This window comes from Canis lupus, chromosome 32, assembly GCF_011100685.1.
Source record: "Canis lupus familiaris isolate Mischka breed German Shepherd chromosome 32, alternate assembly UU_Cfam_GSD_1.0, whole genome shotgun sequence".
Lineage (NCBI taxonomy): Eukaryota > Metazoa > Chordata > Mammalia > Carnivora > Canidae > Canis > Canis lupus.
Genome location: NC_049253.1, coordinates 34,530,781 through 34,537,862, shown reverse-complemented (window position 1 = coordinate 34,537,862; position 7,082 = coordinate 34,530,781). Strand labels below are relative to the sequence as shown.

At 38.4% G+C, this 7,082-nt stretch overlaps 1 pseudogene; it reads left to right on the top strand.

Annotated features, from left to right (window-relative positions):
* Window positions 1-4,652: 4,652 nt before the first annotated feature.
* On the top strand, window positions 4,653-4,791 carry LOC119877793 (annotated as a pseudogene).
* Window positions 4,792-7,082: the final 2,291 nt, after the last annotated feature.

Genomic DNA, 7,082 nt, shown 5'->3' with positions numbered 1-7,082 from the left:
CCAATAAAGTCAGATATAACAAGTGCAAGGAAGGATGGCGAGAAATTGGTGCCATATGCTGCTAGCAAGAATATCAACTGATGTGGCTGCTTTGAAAAACAATCTGTCACCTTTTGAATAGTTAGACATACAGTTAGCATATGATACAGCAATTCCACTCATAGTTATATACCCATGAGAAAAATAAACCTATGTTCACACTAAAACTTATACACAAATGTTCACACCAGCGCTGTTCATAGTAGTCAAAAAGTGGAAACAACCCAAAATGTCCACCAACTGACAAATGGATAACCAAAATGTGGTATATCCATACAATGGATTATTATTGGGCAATAAAAAAGAATGAAATATTGATACATGCCACAACATGGGTGAACCTTGAAAACATGCTAAAGAAGAGAAGCCAGTCACAAAGGACCACATGTTATATGATTCTATTTCTGTAGAATACCAAGACTAGTCAAACCTATTTGACTGAAGGAGATAAAAAATAGATTTGTGGTTTCCTAGCACCAGAGGTGATGTGGAGATTGGGGATGATGACTAACCTTTAAAAAACAGGTCCATCTTCTATCCACCAAGTCCTGCTGTATCAAGGTGCCAAGAGCCACAAGTTGTTGGACATTCCATCTTATGAGTCTCTACATGTTTGCATACTCACCCGCCCATGGTTGTGCAGGAGCTCTGGATTTAATGTCACAGGCCAAGGCCTTGTATCCCATATTCCACTAACTATACAATCTTGAAAAATTCACTTAACCTTTCCAAATCTTTTTTTTTAAGATTTTATTTATTTATTCTTGAGAGACAGAGAGAGAGAGAGAGAGAGAGAGGCAGAGACACAGGCAGAGGGAGAAGCAGGCTCCATGCAGGGAGCCTGACGTGGGACTCAATCCCGCGTCTCCAGTAACATGCCCTGGGCTGAAGGCAGAGCTAAACTGCTGAGCCACCTGGGCTGCCCAACCTTTCCAAATCTTAACAAAATAGAAATCAAAAACAACTACCTCACAGGCACTGTGAGAGCTACATGAGATGGCATGAGTCAAAAGTGTCTCTAAACTGTAGATCCTACACAAATGTAAGTGGTTGCTGTCATCATTCTGCAGACTTGAGGTCTTGATTTCTACTTTCCTACAAGAAGTCAGGCCCAAAGAGACCTGACTCACATCACCTAAATACATCATATGCAGGAGCCAGGATCTTAATTAACAGTGAGAAATCACACTGTCAAGTGGATTGGATAGGCATGTCAGTCTGTCCATTCATTTCCTTCCCAGGAGAGAAATCTATTTGAGAAACTCAATTATCATTGGGAGGTTGCTTAGAGAATACAAAATCAGACCTCGGAGAGTTGGATTATCCTGGGAGCATTAATATGAAGTTATGGCAAATTAATGAGTCCCCTTCCTTCTCTACAGGGATAGATTTGTCAAGCAGACTAACATCCTCCCTTCTTTAGAGCAAGAATTGCTCACAGACATGAATTTCATCCCTAGTTTTTCAGGTAATCCTCCTCCTAGTCAAGGTATTTATAACCACTTCAAAATCATCACCCCTCTGTACTTCATGCATTGTTATAATGAACCAATTCCCAATTTCAAACTTCTTTGTATTTATTTTATTTTGCAGGTTGACTGCTTCCCTGGTGACTATTTGTGGCATACAAGACTCCACACTCTACAGAAACTTTGGTCCAATCAAGGCCGACCAGAAAAAGCTAACCTAACTTACATGATATGGCTCCTTTTCTGAACCACTTGGTTATCTTATCTTCTTCCGAACAATTTATATCTGACCTAAAAAGTAGAGTCCTCTATAAATGTAAATTATTGTGATTACTGTAAGCCCTGCAGATCAAAAACTTCATGTTTGATCATCATGGCATGATTAGAACCTGCTGGTAAAAGTCTTTAGTCCCTCTGGCCTTCTTTCCTTTCCTGACACACTGACCATCATCTTTTTCTTAAATCAACTTTGCTTTGAAAGAATTTTAATAATAGAGAAATGAGAGTTTTATACTATTCTAGAATGAAAAATTAATTATTAATATATTTATCTGGTCTCTCCCAAAATATAGATATCATTATGGGTATCACATGGCATAATAGTGGAAAGAATGTGGATTTTGGAGTCAGGGATTCAAAGAATTCTGACTCAGTCTCTTATTAGTAATAAATCTTGGTCCGTTACTCAACCACTCTGAATTCACTTTCTTCATCCACTACATACATCTTCATTACTGTCCTACAGTAACAAAAAACAATGCGACATAACAAAGATTATGACTGAAATGTTTTAAGTACAGTGTAAAGGATAGCTATTATTATTGAGACTTTGACATTCTTTAAAAAGACCTCTGTCATTGTGAGTTGGGTCATGGCTTGTTATGTGTCTCCTAAAACCATGGGTCTTTCTGTTCATTATTTGAAAAGCAAAAGGAAAATGACACTCTTTCATGTTTAAACATAATAACAGTGTGGTTAAATAAGTTTTCCTCAGTGCACACACATTTTTATTATATATTTCAAAAAAGTGGCTCAGAGTATTATAGAACCTCAGTACGATTTGTAGGGCAGCCTCCTAAGAAATGCAGAGAAACACAAACAGTATCTGTACCAATTTTCTCATCTGATCTCACCTACTATTTCAAGAGAGGGAAGTAGCCCACAGCATTACAGGCCTCTGACTTCAAAGCCTCTTAGATTTTAAACTGCTGTTTGACTTGGAAAAACCGTGGTCAGATGCTCAGGCTTTAAAAAAAAAAAAAAATCAAACACCATTAAAAGTCCTGCTAACTGCATTCCCAAGGTTTTATAATCTGATCCTTTTCCAGAAAGGAAAGAATGATCTATGAAAGGAATACTATGTAATGAAACATTTTTTCGGTTGAAAAAAAACTGAGTTTTTTGAGTTGACTTTTTATTTTCTAAAAGTCCTCTAACTGCTGACAAGTCTAGTGCAACTCTTTCACTGAATAAAACAAATGCAGAAAACAAAACAAAAAATCTAATCCAAGAAGTCTAAAAAGGAATGCCAGATGTGAGACAGTCCTACAAGAAACAAAGGTAGTATTTCAGATTTCTTCTCCTTAAGATGAAGTCCTGTGGATTGTTCATTTTCCTGGGATATCCTTTCAGTTTTCTTGAGCCTGTCTACTCCAGCTGAGGCATCTCTTACTCAGAGAAGGGTTGCCTCCCTATTTTCCACTGACTTTTTGCATTAGTCTGCTCACACTGCCACAACCAAATACCATAGACTAGGGGGTTTAAAACAACAGAAATTCATTTTCTTATAGTCTGGAATCTAAAGGCCCATGATAGGATGCCAGCATGGTCTGGTTCTGGTGGAAGCTCTCTTCCTGGCTTGTTGACAGCTGCCATCTTTCTGTGTGCTCACATGACCTCTTTCTGTACAGAGAGGGAGGGAGGGGAGAGAGAGAGAGAAGGAGAGATTGAGAAAGGGACGTTGACAGAAAGCTCTTTGGTGTCTCCTCTTATAAGGGCATTAATCCCATCATGAGAGCCCTACTCTCATGATCCCATCTATTTACCTCCCAAAGATCCCATCTCCAAATGCCATCTCACTGGGGGTTAGGTTTGGGGGGGAACACAACTCAGTCCACAACTCACCTCTAAACCTCTTACTGGATCAACTCACTACAATTTAATGGCTTCATGGTTTATCTGACCTTATAGTATGACAATTACTCACCAGATAAAGTGAACTGATATGCTTATAGAAGTTAAGTAAAAAAGTTGAACCCCATACCAGGTTTAAGATCTGAATAGGAAAAGGTCAATGCTTTATTGCCCAAAAGATTTCATATGAAAACTTTACCTTGATGAATTTGCCAATATTCAGAGATTGGTCCTCAGTCTTTTGGACTCAGAAATCTGATTTTTGTAGATGCACCTTTCAAAGCTCAATTTTGGATCAAAATATTCACATTCACACAGCTCAAGAAGCTAATGTATAAATAAGAATGCCAGTAGGCCAGTTAACAATGAGAAATAAAATCTGTCACACACACACACACACACACACACACACACACACGAATACTTAAATTGGCACAGACTACAAATTCTAAGGAGTTCTTTTTTGGAAAGCCAAGTTATAATCAGAAAGCTGCTTGCTAACCAAGAATTCAAAAGAGAAGAGATTATTAGCATGATTAAAATGTTTAATATTATAAGGCTAAGAAAACCTGATACATTCAGCCTCAGTGTAGAAATAGCCTTAAACCAATGGGACCATGAAAATCAGAATCTTTCAGTAGGACTTCCTCTCCCTGAAAAGTGCCTGAATTTGCTCTCCCAAGTTAAACTGATTTTCCACTTTCTGTTGCTAAATAACACCGTGTACAATGGAACCCTCCAGACTTGCTCAGGTCTGGGAGCCACTGTACCTCTGTAGTACAGAGTTAAGGTGTGGGAGTTCAGAACAGGAGCAGGAGAGCCTGATGATCTCATTTTGAATCTTAGTTCTGCCACTCCCTGGCCAGATGACCTGGAGGGCTTGATTGGAAATGCCCTAAACATCATTCCTCCATTGCAATATTAAGAAAATAATCCCATTTAGGCAGTCAGTTGGGGCCACTGCACAGAAGGTACTTTGCTCATTTGAGTTCCTCGCCTTGTTCCCCTGCAACCATGTCTGACAAACCCTATATAGCTGAGATTGAGAAATCGGGTAAGTCAAAATTGAAGAAGACAGCAACACAAGCAAAAAAATCCACTGCCTTCAAAAGAAACAATAGAACAGGAGAAGCAAGCAGACACATCCTAGTGAGGCATGCGCCGCCGGTATGCACTGTACATTCCACAAGCATTGCCTTCTTATTTTTCTTCTTTTAGCTGTTTGACTTTGTAGGATACAAAGGGGTTGGATCGAGCTTAAATGACTGTGCTGCCACTTTTCACACCAAAGAATTGAGGACCACTGACATGGAAGGCCACACCTGCCTCTCCCATCTGCCCATCTGGCTGGCAGGGAAGGAAAAGAACTTGCAAGTAGGTGAGGGAAAAAGCTGGGTGGAACAACAGGGAAATCTAGAGTAAGAACCAAGCTGCTCTAAGGTGTCCTGCGGGCTATCAAATGCAATTTAACCGGAGTGTCATTTGTTGTTGTTGTTGTTCAAATTATTTTTTTAACTATTGGAATGCACATTTTTTAAATATGTAAATAAAAAGTTCAAGAACCTGAAAAGAGAAAATAATCCCATTTAATTTGTGGGGTTGTTGTGAAGATTATGCTTGTAAGGTTTTTGGCACATTAGCCTTAATAAAATACTAAATAAATCTTAACTATTATTTGGTGGAAATTTGCAAGTTTAGTTCATTATTGGATTTTATAGTTTGAACTCTCAGGGTACAGTCTCATGTCACTTATTTCCATTTTTCCTGCAACTGACGTTTATCTCATGTTTGCTCTTGGAACATACAACCAACCTATCATACTGATGATAGAGACAGGTGATGTAACTTTAGAGAGTACACGCTTACTTCTTTTCTAACTCACTAGATAACATAGAGTTTAACAGAGAACCTCTGGGGATAATGTTATTTACCACTTTTCTAGGACAGAAGTTCAGGTCATCACTGTGGACAGTTTGTGATGGTATTTTAAAAAGGCAGCAGGAGAAGATGACTATAAAGGTCAAATACAGAGGAAAACTGCTTATCTCCCCCTGAGTTTGCCAAAACCTATGGTTATCTTTCTTTTATCTTATATTTTATTGCAAAATAGAATGCATCTACCCAAAAGTACATATACTGGCTTTGTTAGTAATTATTTCTTTGCTTTTATTTATACTTTTACTACCCAAATAATAAACTATAGCTACTGTAATGTAGTCTGTCTTTGGACTTTATACAAGTGTAATCACCCATTATTTTACATCTAACTTCTTTGTCTTAATTTTGTTTTCAACTTATACTCATGAGGGTTGGATATAGTTGGAGTTCATTAATTTTATCCTATGTGGTATCCCACTCTATAAATATAACACAGTGTATTTATCCATTTGCTTTTCATAGAATTTATTTTGGTTCTGGTTTCACCAGCTGCTTACAAATAATGCTGCTTCACATTACAAATAATGCTGCTTCTTTAAACATACTTGTGCGTGCCTTTGGGTGAATCCTCACCAAAAAATCAGCCGGACAATCTAAAATTGAAAAAATGTGATATATTAAAGAACAAAAACACACTGGTTTAACAGCAGATGGTCCACAAAAGAAGACAAGCAAGAAGCAGAGATAAAAAGGACTGGGGAAAACAAAACAGAAAATCACCCATGTGGGATCCTGTGACCTGCTCCAGTGCCAACCAATCAGAGTGTTCATTTTCCATGGCCACACGTTTGGCTCAAGAGCTGGCGTGTGACTCAGACTGGGGCTTCAGGCACCAAAATGAGATACTTTCTTTTCCCCTAGACCCAAACCTGGGGTTTCTGGGCTGGAGTCTAGTCAGAGCCAAGAGAGAAGGGTAATTGAGTCCTGATAACATCATGGGAGGCCCTAGAGAGAGCTATACCAGTCCTATCGCTGGACTGGTAGGTTCCATGAGCAAATATTTCTCTATTTACTTTAGACCAATTAGAACTGGTTTTTGTTTTGTCACCTTCAATGGAAATCCTAACTGTAAATACTCTTATGCACTCTTACGCATTCTGCCCTCATTTGTAGCTTCCTAATGGAAAGGTATATATCATATTATGAGAAACTTCAGATCAATTCCCTGAACTATTTCCCAGCTTGTAAATGGCCTTCCTTCCTAATAAAGCAACAACAGAGATCTAGAGACCTAACTGCACACAGGACATCTGCATTGAATTCTTCTTCCTCAACGGATCCCTGTCGATCTATATTCATCTAGCAAAACTTTGCATTTCTCTGTCCCTTGTCCATTTTTTTGCACCCCTAATTTTAATATATTGTTTTAATTAACATTTTTGGAGCTAAAGTCTTAGAGAGTTGTGATTATGTCTGAGTGGGAGGATTCATGACTACTCACCAATGGAATCATATTCAAAGAGAAGAGTGGATTGTGAATTGCAGTAGCTTCTGTTTTTGAGC